This window comes from Phacochoerus africanus, chromosome 4, assembly GCF_016906955.1.
Source record: "Phacochoerus africanus isolate WHEZ1 chromosome 4, ROS_Pafr_v1, whole genome shotgun sequence".
Lineage (NCBI taxonomy): Eukaryota > Metazoa > Chordata > Mammalia > Artiodactyla > Suidae > Phacochoerus > Phacochoerus africanus.
The window spans coordinates 18,618,737-18,631,381 of NC_062547.1; the positions used below are offsets into that span (position 1 = coordinate 18,618,737).

The following is a 12,645-nucleotide window of genomic DNA, read 5'->3' on the forward strand; positions in this document are numbered from 1 at the left end:
AATGTATGAAAGAGGTATTGTTATAAGAAAAACCTTGAATGTGCTCTAATCCATTTTTTAAATGGATAAAAAAATTATCAAATTTCAGTACTCTAGTTATCATTTGTAATACATTGGTATAATAACAAGGTTGGAAATTGTTGCCTTCGACAATGGTTTCATCAATTATTCGAGCATCATAGAATCAAAAAATTCTCTAACACTTCTGGAACAAGATCTTGAATTCATTGTCAAGGAAAATGGTACATAACCAGACATTTCAATGTTTAATACCAAAATGACTGTCTTACATGAAGAACATAGCGTCCACAAGTCAGAAACAGAGAAAAAAATCTAAAGTATCCAAATGGACGTTATTGCATAAGGCCACCAAGACCAATGTTCCCATGTTATCAAAGTTAATGGTGATGCTGGGCTGAGATCCTGCTCCTACACATGGGCTCAGTTGAAAGAAGAACTTTAAAGTCTCCAGTCAGCCAATACAGTGGAGGGAGCAGTAGAATTTTAAAAGTTGAAGACTGGCTGAGGGACTTGGCTCAGAGACAAAACACATTGCCATCAGCCACACTGTGGTGGCTGAAGATGGGAGGATAAGGAAGGATGGGTGGGTGGATGGAGGGGGAAGGCTGTGTTTAAATCCCAGTTTACCTGCCAGGGGAGTTTTCGTGACCTTTTCGAAACATCCTACCTTTGAAACTGTACTTCTGAGGCGTGTTGATGAGGTTGTTACATAGTCTTGGCATGGTCTTGGCTCAGGTCACAAGGGAAACACTTTTTCCACTCAAGGAATATCAAACCCAGATTCGGAGCTGAGAGCCATAAGAAAGCTGATGCCCAGATACCCAAGCAGGTCATTTTAAGAGCCACACAACCGGGTGGAGGAGGGGCATGGAGTCATCAACTTAATGATGCGGCATCTGCCAGCAAATCAAAAGCAATGATCTGGACATTTCCATTTTTACCCCTTTATGCTTGGTATCCAGAGACCTAGTCCCCAAGGAACCGTGTCACACAGTGTCATTTAGCAGCACCAGCTTTGGGGTGGATGCATGGTCCAAGCCTGGAGCTATCTTGCATTACCTGTGGGATCCTGGACAGGTTTCTATGTCTCTGAGCCTCAATTTCCTCCTTTGCAGAGCAGAGAAAAGAATGAAATTATTTTTATTAATTAATATTAGAGAATGGAAAAGAGAAAGCCGTAGGCACTATCTATAGGGTTATGTGAGGATTAGATAGATACACACGGTCAAGTCTGCTGCGCTTTGCAGGGCGTCTGGTACAGAGGAAGTGGTTGAGAGGTGGCGGCCATGGTGCCCTTTCAGGCATTGTGGTGGGCCTGACCGAGTCAACGCAGGCACCACCTCCAAGGCTCTCTAGGCAGGATCTTGCCATTGTGTGGCTGTCAGCCTCATGGAATTGTTATGCTGAAAATTTGTTTTTGAATTCTGTGTCCTCCAGAAGAGTTGGGATAATGGCAACTCTCATTGTCCCGCCTCTTCTCACAGGGCTTTCAGCTTTGATGGTACCCACTGTTCTCTGAACGCACTGCAGACTTTCATGCTGCCACCTTGGCCCAGCAAGCCCTTCTCCCACTTCTCCGCCTGCTACAACTGCTGCCAGGGCTTCAGGGCAGGGAACACCAACCAAAAGTCAGAATCTCTGAATCTTCATGAAATTCTCCTCCCACTCTCCCACATTCCACCATGCGCCCTCCTCAGGGGAAGTTTCATGTGCTCCTACATACTCTGTCCCATATTTTGCTGTTCACCATCATTACACCAGTATTATTATACTAATGTATTATTAGTGTACTGATCCCTCCACTGCCCACTCCTCCCCGCACAGTGTGTGTGAGGGCAGGAGCCAGTGTCTGCCATGGCCTCCATCACATAAAAGGTTCTCAATGTCAAACAATGATTGATGGAATCTATTCATGGATGGCTAGGGTAGGAGGGAGGAAGTGGGACATCTTCCCCCAGCCCCTGCAGGCTTCTGAGAACTATCCATCCAAGACCTCAGAAGGATAACAGACCATTGCGTCTCTCCCACGCAGGGAAACTCATGGCCAAGATGTAAAGCCTGCAGGCTCCACAGTCACCAGCATCTAATTAACTATGCGACTTTAGACTTAAATTCTCTGTGCCTCAGCGTCCCCCATGTAAAAGAGGGTAACAGTAACGCCTCCGTCATGAGTCCATGAGGTTGAAATACAGCCTTGTGTGTAAATTGCTCACGTTTGTATCTGACACATGATTAATGCTAGCTATGATTTTCCCTTCCCCCAGATTTTAGCTCAAGAAACCTTTCCTGACCCTCAAATCCTCAGTGGACACAGCTTTCCCTTCCACTCATCTCATTACTACATGTCCCTATCTTGATAGGATCTGTTCCTGAGTTTGCTTTTTTGCCTCTGCTGGTTTCTTGCTCCCTACCCCACTGGAAATGCCCACTCCACGAGAGAAATGATAGGATAGTGTTGTTCCTGAAGCTGATAAGCATCTGGAGATTTAATAAATGTTAAACAAATGATTGAATGGATCACCACCAGCAGAGAAAGGGTTTGCATTGGAGCTAGCTATTTTCGGCTGTGGCGCTTTCCTGCTGGTATGGGTGAGGTGCACTTACCTGGCTGACAGGTAGCCTAGCTGGCAAAGCTAACCTACTAATAAACCTCCTAGTCTGTTGCATTAGATGCCAGCTAGGGGGCAGGGAGTGTGCCGGGTCAACCACAAACTGGTCTTTTAGAATTTAAAATAACTATGGAGGGGAGAGAGACTAGCAGGAGATGCATCTCAAGGGAAGGGGATTGGAGAAGGGATTAGGGGCACAGCCAAGTAATAAACAGAAGAGGAGGTATTGGAAGGGATAACAAAAGATGTGCAGTGGCTGGGTTACCATGGAAACACTGCGTGGTGCCTGGACCGGAAGACAAGCTGCTTCTTCAAAGTGAATTTCAACTTTGCAGCTTGAAATATGCCCTCCCCCCATGACCTGACCTTGTAGATTTGCCCATAAGCAGCCGAGAAGTAGAGCTCCTGGTACCAGCATCTCCCCAGGAGCTGGACATTAATCAGACAAATAACTGTTTGTGGGGAGCCAAGGGGACTTGACTGAGAGGGAGGTCATTGCTGTGAGCAGCTCACCACACCAAAGGACATTTCTCCACCTACCCTGCCTGGAGTTCTGGGACTGCCCCCAAATCATAGCATTTCCAGGTGAGCCTCAGGGACCACCTGCATCAGTTACCCTGGGGAGTTTCTTAGACATGAAGATGCTCTAGGATCCACCTAAGACAGACCTCTGAGTCAAGGTAGGGGAGGCACTTGGAAATCTGAATTTTACATTTCCCCAGGTGAAATTTCTACACATCAAAGTGTGGCAACCAGTGCCTCAACCCTGTTCCTCTGACTAAAGGGCATGGAGGGGCAGAATAATTGGGGAGGTGGGCAGACAGTGGCTCGGGCATCAGTCTAAGTGGAACAAAAATAAAGGATGCTAGAAATATGAGGTGGTGGTAAAGGGCTGGAAGCCCAGCAGAGCCGATAAACAGAGGGCTCTGGAGGGAGCTAGCCTGGGTTTGAATCTTTCTTCTACCACTTACTAGCTGACTATGCATCCTCATCTGTAAACTGGGATTGATCATAGCAGGTCTTCACTGAGGATTCAGTGAGCTCATATCTAAACAGTGCAAGTCACATGTGGACAGAACCAGAAAATCAAAGAGGCTGGGAGGACTCTGTGTTTGGAGAAGAGCTAGAAGATTCTTTAAGACTAGAGAAATCAGTGTGTTTAAATTTATTGTGTTCAACCACTGAGGTTGGGGATTGTTTGTTACACAGCAAGTAGCCTTCCCTGACTAATACAAGACCCTTAACAGGTGGCCTGCTAGCCATGAAGGTTCAACCAGCTGTCGGTATGAGTGAGGATGCTCTATAGAGAGAATGAACAGAGGACAACAAACCTTTGAGTTGGTTAAGATCTTCTACAACTACACCCCAAATTCTCTTTAGGGGAGTTGTCTGTGTGTTTGGAAGGAAAACTTGGACAGAGAGCCATTCACACAGACTAAGCTCTAGGAGCTGGTCCTTGCCTGGAGGCAAAATGACTGTTTTTCTCACTTAACTTCTAGCTTGACTCATTGCACATTGTCCAACAATAGGGATAAAGAGTCCTGCTTCTCCACGAGGGTGTGTGTGTGTGTGTGTGTGTGTGTGTGTGTGTGTGTGTATCACTATCTAAATTTTCATTGAGGTATAGTTGATATACAATGAAGTATATCCTAAATCAATAGTTTGGTCAATTTTGACAAATATCTATCCCCTATGCTGTAACCCATACTTCCATCTTGCCTCTTAACACTCAGTTCTCCCAGAAGCGACTACTATTCTGATTTCTATCACCATTGGTTAGCTTCACCTGTTCTAGAACTTCACTGATGTAGATGAAGAACGACCCTGAGAAACAGCCCTGGCACTATTTACATTTGGGGTTGAATAATTCATTATTGTAGGGAATCGCCCTTTGTAGGATGATGGCTGGCAGCATTCTGGCCTCTACTTGGTAACAGCCTCCCCTCCAAGTTGTGACAACCAACAATGTCTCCAGACATTGCAAATGTCCCCTGAGTTGAGAACAACGGATATAAATGGAATCACCCAGTATAGATGCTTTCATATTATGCCTTCTTTTGCTCACCATGTTTTTTTGCGATTTTTCCCCTATTTTGAGTGTACTCCTAATTCATTTCTTACTTTTGAGGAGTACTCCATTGTAAGAATATGCCGTAAGTTACCTCCCTGTTCTCCTGTTGGTGGACACTTGGGGTGCTTTCTGTTTTTGGCAAGTATGAGTAAAGTTACTATCAGTATTCAGGTATAAATCTTTTGTCAGCATATATTTTCATCTTCTTTGGAAAAATACCTAGGAGTGGAATTACTGGTTTATAGGGTAGTTACATGTTTAACTTTGAAGAAACTACCAGTTGTTATTTACAATAGCCAAGACATGGAAGCAACCTAAATGAGTGGATATATATACATACACAGTGGAATATTACTCAGCCATAAAAAGAATGAAATGTCATTTGCAGCAATATGGATGGACCTAGAGATCATTATACTAAGTGACGTAACTTAGAAAGAGAAAGAGAAATACTACATGATATCATTTATTAACAAGGTCTAAAATATGATGCAAATGAACTTATTTACAAAACAGAAACAGACTCACGGGCATAGAAAATAAACTTATGCTTAGAAAAGAGGACAGGCAGTGAGTTTGGGATCAGCAGAGGCAAACAATTATATAGCAGATGGACAAATGACAAGGCCTACTGTATAGCACAGGGAACTATATTCAATATCCTGTAATAAACCATGATGGAAAAGAATATGAAAAAGAATACATATCGATAGGTCTATATCTCTAGATATAAATAACTGAATCCCTTTGCTGTGCACCAGAAACTAAGACATTGTAAATCAACTAGACTTCAATTGTGGAGTTCCCGTCATGGTGCAGCAGAAATGAATCCGACTAGGAACCATGAGTTTACAGGTTTGATCCCTGGCCTCGCTTAGTAGGTTAAGGATCTGGCACTGCTGTGAGCTGTGGTGTAGGTCAAAGATGTGTCTTGGATCTGGCATGGCTGTGGCATAGGCTGGCAGCAACATTTCTGATTAGACCCCTAGCCTGGGAACCTCCATGTGCCATGGATGTGACCCTAAAAAGACAAAAGACAAAAAACAAAAAACAAAACCCTATACTTCAATTTTTTAAAAAAGAGGGCATTCCCACTGTGTTATAGTGGGTTAGTGATCCAGCTTGTGTTTGTGGAGGTGCTGGTTTGATCCCTGGCCTGCCACAGTGGGTTAAGGATCTGGCATTGCTGCAGCTGTGGTGTAGGTTGCAGCTCCAGCTCAGATTTGATCCCTGGGCTGGGAATTTCCTTATGCCATGGCTGAGGACCAAAAAGGAAAAAAAAAAGGAATTGCCAGTTGTCCAAAGTGGCTGACGATTTTCCCTTCCTCCCACAATGTGTGAGCATTCCTATTGTTTCCTATCCTTGCCAACACTTAGCGTTGTCATTCTTTTTCATTTTAGCCATCCAAAGGGAGGTGCGGCTATATCCGTAATTCTTACACTTTCTTGGATAATTCTCATGAATAGATAGATGTATTAGTTATCCAGTGCTGCATAACAAATGACCTCAAAACTTTGCGGTTTTAAATAGCAACACTCACTAGCTCAGTTTCTGAGGGTTGAGACTCTGGTCCTGGCAGAGCTGGTCCTCTGGCTCAGGGTCTCCCACAGGCTGCCATCCTGGTGCAGGATGTAGCTCCTCAGGCATCCCTTGGTTCTTTGCCACCCAGGCCTCCCTATAGGGTAGCAATGAGCATTTTTGTTTCACCAGCAAGCTCAGGTGAGATGGAATCAGACTTTTTGTAACCAAATATCAGAAAAGACAGCCATCCTGTTTGCAAAATTTACTCATCATAAACAACTCACAAGGTCCAGCCCTCAGGGGCACAGGAAGACACAAAGGTGTGAACACCGCCAGGTGAGGCACCTGGGCACCATTGTAGAAACACCTGTCCCAGCAGCTCTGGTGTGAGAAGCTTCACCTAGACCAGAGCTTCTGAAACCATCTATCAGGAATGGGACCTGTCTTGCTTCGTTGTAAGACTTACTTGGCTCATCACTAATGAATAAAAAAAGAGTTGATGGACTGGCCACAATGCATGAATCCACTTTGCATAGATGCTGGGGTCAAACAAGTATTGCCAGCATTTGCCAAGGACTGGCCGCGTCAGCTCTGTGCTAAGAGCGCTACACCCAGTAGTCTTTTCTCCTCCTCAGCCTAACCTCGGGAGGGAGGTGCTATTGTTCTCATCCCCATTTTACAGATGAAGTGACAGAAGGGGCAGAGAGAGGTTAATTAATCAGACCTGAGATCACACAGCAAGTAATTGGCTAAGTCTGGATTCCAACCAAGTGGTCTGGTTTTAGACCTTGAACTCTGACTACCAAGCTATATTTCAAACTCTTACACACATGTTAGTATGCAGAATTACCAGGATTAGAGCCCAGAGTGACAGAAGCTGGCAGCCCGTGGCCTCTGACCCAGCTTCTCTCTGAGAGGGGCTCGCTGTGCCGAGCTGCAGACCCTAGCCTTTGTGGCCCCTGTTTGGCCTCATCTGAATAATCCATGTTCAACTCTCTCCTCTCTGCCATCTCTTTTTTTTTAAGTTCAAGTACAAAGGGCAAAGCCATCTGTTTCCATTTCCAGCTGCCTCTGTGTCCCCTACCCCCTCCACCTCCTGGATGCTGTGATGCTTTAAGATGGATGTCCCAGTGTGAAAACCCAAATTAATAAACAGTGTCTAGGTGAAAAAGTGAATCATGTCACAGAAGAGGTCACCTAACATCTCTAGTGAGGTTCGATGTTTGTTTACAGATCATTAACTACGTAATTAATTTCTTTTTCCAGTGCAAGCCCCGTAGGAAAGGACAGCATCTGTCTTGTTCACTTCTGTGTGCTCCTAACACTTAGCACAGGACCTGGCCTGTCGTCAGGGATCAATAAATATTTGTTCATGAAATGAAGCTTCCCTCCCTCCCTCCGCCCCGGCCCTGTACCATCTGTCTTAGCCTGGATGACGGGAAAGCTGAGCCTGCCAGGGGCCTCTGTGCAGCTCTTCATCAGGTTGTGCCATCCAGGGATGCAGGAGGTTGGGCGCGCCCAGAGAGCGTTACTGAGCCGGTCTCCAGTTGTTGCCAAGGGCAACTGCTGGATCTCCAGGCATCATCTTCCAAGAGGCCACCGAACTCTGTTGGGACGGGTGGTGAGGAGGAACACGCAGGGGTCAAGATCGTGCCACATGGAGTTTTAGCTCTTGACACATCTGGGTTGCCCTTGAGTGGACCGAGAGTGTCTCGGGGTGTCTCCTGCCTCAGCAGCCATGGAGAAGCCAAGGGCATGTGGCAAGGGGGTTGTGGAGGAGGCATGGGCATGACAGAGGGCATTTTAGGGCTGTGCCCATGTGCAACTGACCAGAGTTCAGGCAGAGCTGGCCATTTGCAGAGGAGCCAGTGGCCCACCGCCCCGGAGACAGGTGAGGCAGGGAGAAGCCAAGGATACACATCAAAAGGGGCTGATGCACCAGTGAGGGTGTTTCTTCCATCTCCACCTGCAATGCTGAGCACAGCTGGACATCTCCTAAGAATTTAACGCCTGCCTCCATTGGAAACCTGATTCATCCTTCATCCTTATTTCCAGACCCTCTTCCATGAGTTCAGGGGAGCATTTAGAGAGGGGATCCCACTTCTAAATTTCCCCCTCCTGCATCCATGGTGTGAGGCTTGAGCTCAGGTCCTTCTGTGAGGGCTTCTTGCCCGAGCACCTCCCTCCTCCCAAGCATTCTCACGATCCGCCAATCATCCTTTCCTCCCTCAACTTCCAAATCTCTTTTTGCTTTCTGGACACTGAAGTTTAAGCTATTTAAGTGGAGACCTACGTGCATTTGAAAGATGTGGTGGAACTGGGCTTTTGAAATGCAATTAAAGATTGTACGAAGCGAACGAGAAAGCAGCTGCTGATTTCGATTCTTGGAGAGGCTTATGTAGTGGTCACCCGACGCTGCTCTCCACCAGGTCGAGGGCTAGAAATGATTCTCCGCTAAAGGCAGCCACTAGCGCACAGAACCTTACCAAGGCAGGGCAGGATGTAACTGTGGTTGCCATTGGCTGGATGCAGAGGGGCTGGGGTGGGGGTGTGTTTTAGCCTAGGCAGAGTTTCTCTACAACAAGGCCATATCTCTTGTGATACGCAATAAAAATGCATTGTGTCAGTTCAGGGTGCTCTTGGCTGCAACTCACCAAGACCCCAATCCACAGGGGCTTCGACAATAAAAACAACATTGGGAGTTCCCGCTGTGGTACAGCAGGTTAAGGATCTGGATGCCTCTGTGGTGGCTTGGGTTGCTGCGAGATGTGGGTTCCATCCTTGGCCCAGTGCAGTGAGTTAAGGATCCAGTGTTGCCACAGCTGCGGTGTAGGTCGCACTGTGGCTGGGATTCAATTTCTAGCCCAGGAATTTCCATATGTCCCACCCCCCCCCAAAAAAAAAAAAAAAACCAGAACGGCATTGTTTGTGTAACCGAAGTGCAGAGGTGGGAGAACATTCAGCCTTGGCTGAGTCAATGGCTTAATGACACTGTCATCAGAGACACAGCTTTCTTCTTCTGTCTCTCCATTCTGCAGTCCCCCTTGTGGGCTCTGTCCTAAGACTGGCTCACCTTGCAGAAGTGAGACAGGGCCACGTCCTCCCTGTCCAGCAGTGGGAAGGGTCTCTTCTTAGTGCCTTGGAAAGCAAGTCCTTTCATTCTATCTGGAGTGGCTTCCCCAGGACAGAAACAGTTCCCAAGATGATGCCAAGAATGGATAGAATCAGACCAAACAGAACGCCCCCCTCCCCATTCCCTCCCCAGAGCTGAGGTGAAACCCAAAAGCCTGGTGACCTGGAGGGGGGGGGGGCTGGATGTTGACAGACACCAAGCAAAGCCACGCCCACTGCAGGCTTTCGGGGTTCTCAGGACTCCGAGTGAGTAGGGAGGAGTGTGGCTCCAGGCTGTGCGGAGACTCAAGGTGACCCAAACTGAACCTCACTCAGAACGGAGCCCAGTGATTTTTTTCCCCATTAAAAATGCAAAGTCGATGAAATTTCATCAAACTAGGAATTAATCAACAGAGCCCTTTTCTAAACCGATTGAACTGGGAGGAGGCCAAATGTAAAGTCCGAAGTGTTACCCAGCCCAGCCCAATAGCCTCAGTTCTGCCCCAAGTGACAGAACAGGATGACTCTGAGAAGAGGAGGTGGCCCAGCGGCCCTTGGGAAGCTGAGGGCTTCTATGCTATTGAAGAGGAGGGAGCCTCAGCCACCCGAACCTCAGGCTGCTGCAATTGCCACTTAGAATCCAGCATCTGGAGTTCCCGTGGTGGCGCAGTGGTTAACGAATCCGACTAGGAACCATGAGGTTGCGGGTTCGATCCCTGCCCTTGCTCAGTGGGTTATCGATCTGGCATTGCCGTGAGCTGTGGTGTAGGTCGCAGACGCAGCTCGGATCCCGTGTTGCTGTGGCTCTGGCGTAGGCTGGTGGCTATGGCTCCGATTCGACCCCTAGCCTGGGAACCTCCATATGCCGCGGGAGCGGCCCAAGAAATGGCAAAAAGACAAAAAATAAATAAATAAAAATAAATAAATTTAAAAAAAAAGAATCCAGCATCCAAAACAAAGAGGGATTTTTCTTTTCTTTTTTCTTTTCTTTTCTTTCTTTTTTAGAAGCGGCTGCAGGGCAGTGGAGATGATAGAGATTTGAAGTGAAAATATCTAGATGCTTGATAACATACACCCTGTCAGTTGTATGGCCTTGAACTTCCTCCATTCCCCATGTCCTTGGTGTGAAATAGTGTAACTGGCCTATTTCAGACTTAGATGAAATATTGGAGGTGGACACCACTTTGTGGAGGACAAAAGGGCACAAGGACATCAGGCACTGCTGTGTGTGTCACCTTCCCAGGGCCCAGATCTTCATCCCTGCCTCCTCATCCCTGCATCCTCATTCCTGCCTACTCATTCCTGCCTCCTCATCCCTGCATCCTCCCTCTGCTTTCCAGACCCCCTTTCCTTCTAGGTCCTGCTCAAGCCCTGGCTCCTCCCTGGCCTCGGGGATGCCTCTGTTGCCCCCTCGCATGTGTCATCTGCTTGCCCCCCCATCTGTAATTTATGCAGGCCGTCTGCTGCCTGCGGCTGAAATGTGGTCCCCAGCTGCCAAGGACACTGCTATTCACCTCCTGTTTGTGATGGTTTCCACAACTCACCTGGCCCTGCAAACGAAGAACTGTGTCTCCCACCTCCCATCACTGTGTGGGGGTGAAGCAAGCCTTGAAATCACCTGTGGCTTGAAGTGACAACTCAGAGAGGTGAAATGACCTGCCCAAAGTTACTCAGCTTGGACAGCTGGGTCAGTTCCAGGAAGCCAAGCCCCCGGATGCCCAGTGACACATTCGATGGGGTGGAGGTGCAAAGGGGACCTGACCTGGCACATCATACAACTCTGCCAGGGTGTTAGGCGAACGAAATGCATAATCATGACAAGCGTCTCTGATGGGTGGCTGCTGCCTGGCAAAGGCTTAAAGGCAGAAAGAAGGTTGGGAGCCACTGGGGCAGTGGGCTTTGGGGCCAGGCCGGTCTAGCCTCGATCCTGTCACTGCCCTCACTGTCTGGTCCCCGGTAACCTCAGTCCGTTGAAGTCAGAAGTGCCTTTTGAGCTCATTCATGCCAGATGCACTCAGCAAAGGTCAGGATAGAGGAGTCCCTTCTTGGCTGTGTGATAGCCTAGGGGGCAGTGTTTCGAGGGAGCTGTGAAATGTTTTACTCCTGCTAAGCCCCTTAGGGGCATCTGAAGAACACAGGAGTCAATGCAGGGGCAGCAGCCTTCAGGGTACCCACAGGAAGGGGGTGTTTGGGTGAGGCTGGCTCCTGCTTCTCACCTCTTTTTAACCCCTTCTTGTGGAATCTCCCCCTGTTGTCCAGTCAAGGGGGACAATTAGGAAGGTCCCTGTCATCAAGTTCCAGGCTCCCTCGGGAAGAGCTGGGGGCAAACTCTCAACAAAGACAGAATATCCAGGAGATGTCCTGGGGTCGTGAAATGTACAGATGCAAACACTAAACATGAACTTCGAAGCAGTGAAATCACCGCCCTCCCACAGGACAGCACCCACCCCCAACGCCACACTTCCCAGGCCCCGGGTCACTCCTGACCCTGGGTAGAGCAGCCTTGACACCTGGCCAGCCCCTCAGGCAGCCACAGAAAGGGGAGGGGCAAGAGGAGAGCATGGAGGACAGACAACTTCTTGGGGGCTCTGCTGTGGGCTGGTACCTGCCTCAATGTGAGGGCCATCTGGGGGGCTGCCCACCCAGGGTGCCAGCCCCTCAAGCTCTAGATCTGGTCATCCATCCCTGATTTCCTGGGGACTGGGCAGTAGTGCTGACTGTTATACAACTTTGAGTCCCTCACATAGGAGAAATTTCGGTCCCCAAGGAAGGCAAAGATAAAAGATTTCTCTCTTGTGTGGGGCAGCCTTGCTTACTTTTTTTTTTTTAAGAGCTGTGCCTGTGACATATGAAAGTTCCCAGGCTAGGGGTCCAGTCAGAGCTACAGCTGCCAGCCTACGCCACAGCCACAGCAATGTCGGATCTGAGCCACGTCTTCGACCTACACCACAGCTCACTGGCAACGCTGGATCTTGAACCCACTGAGTGAGCCCAGGGATGGACCCGCATCCTCACGGATACTAGTTTGATTCGTTTCTACTGAGCCATGATGGGAGCTTCCCAGCCTTGCTTATCTTAAGGCTTGCCAAGCAGGTGGATCTGTGTAAAAAAGATGCCCTTTTCTCTAAGTGGACTAAGCCCTACCCCAGGGCACAGAGCTGGGCAAGTGGTGTGCAAACTGTATTTCAGCCCCCACTTACCCTTCATCTTTTTGCAGTGCACAAACCCCACAACTGAACATGGTGGCCCTAGCCACGAGTATGCACTATATGCTCCCTGTGAACAGACGCTGGGCTAGGCACCAAGGCTAC

General features: G+C 48.1%; 1 protein-coding gene across 1 annotated transcript in view; it reads left to right on the forward strand.

Moving 5' to 3' along the window:
* SYT13 (synaptotagmin 13) overlaps positions 1-12,645 on the forward strand; it is a 43,859-nt gene that overhangs the window by 16,050 nt on the left and 15,164 nt on the right. The gene's annotated exons all lie outside the window — the stretch shown is intronic.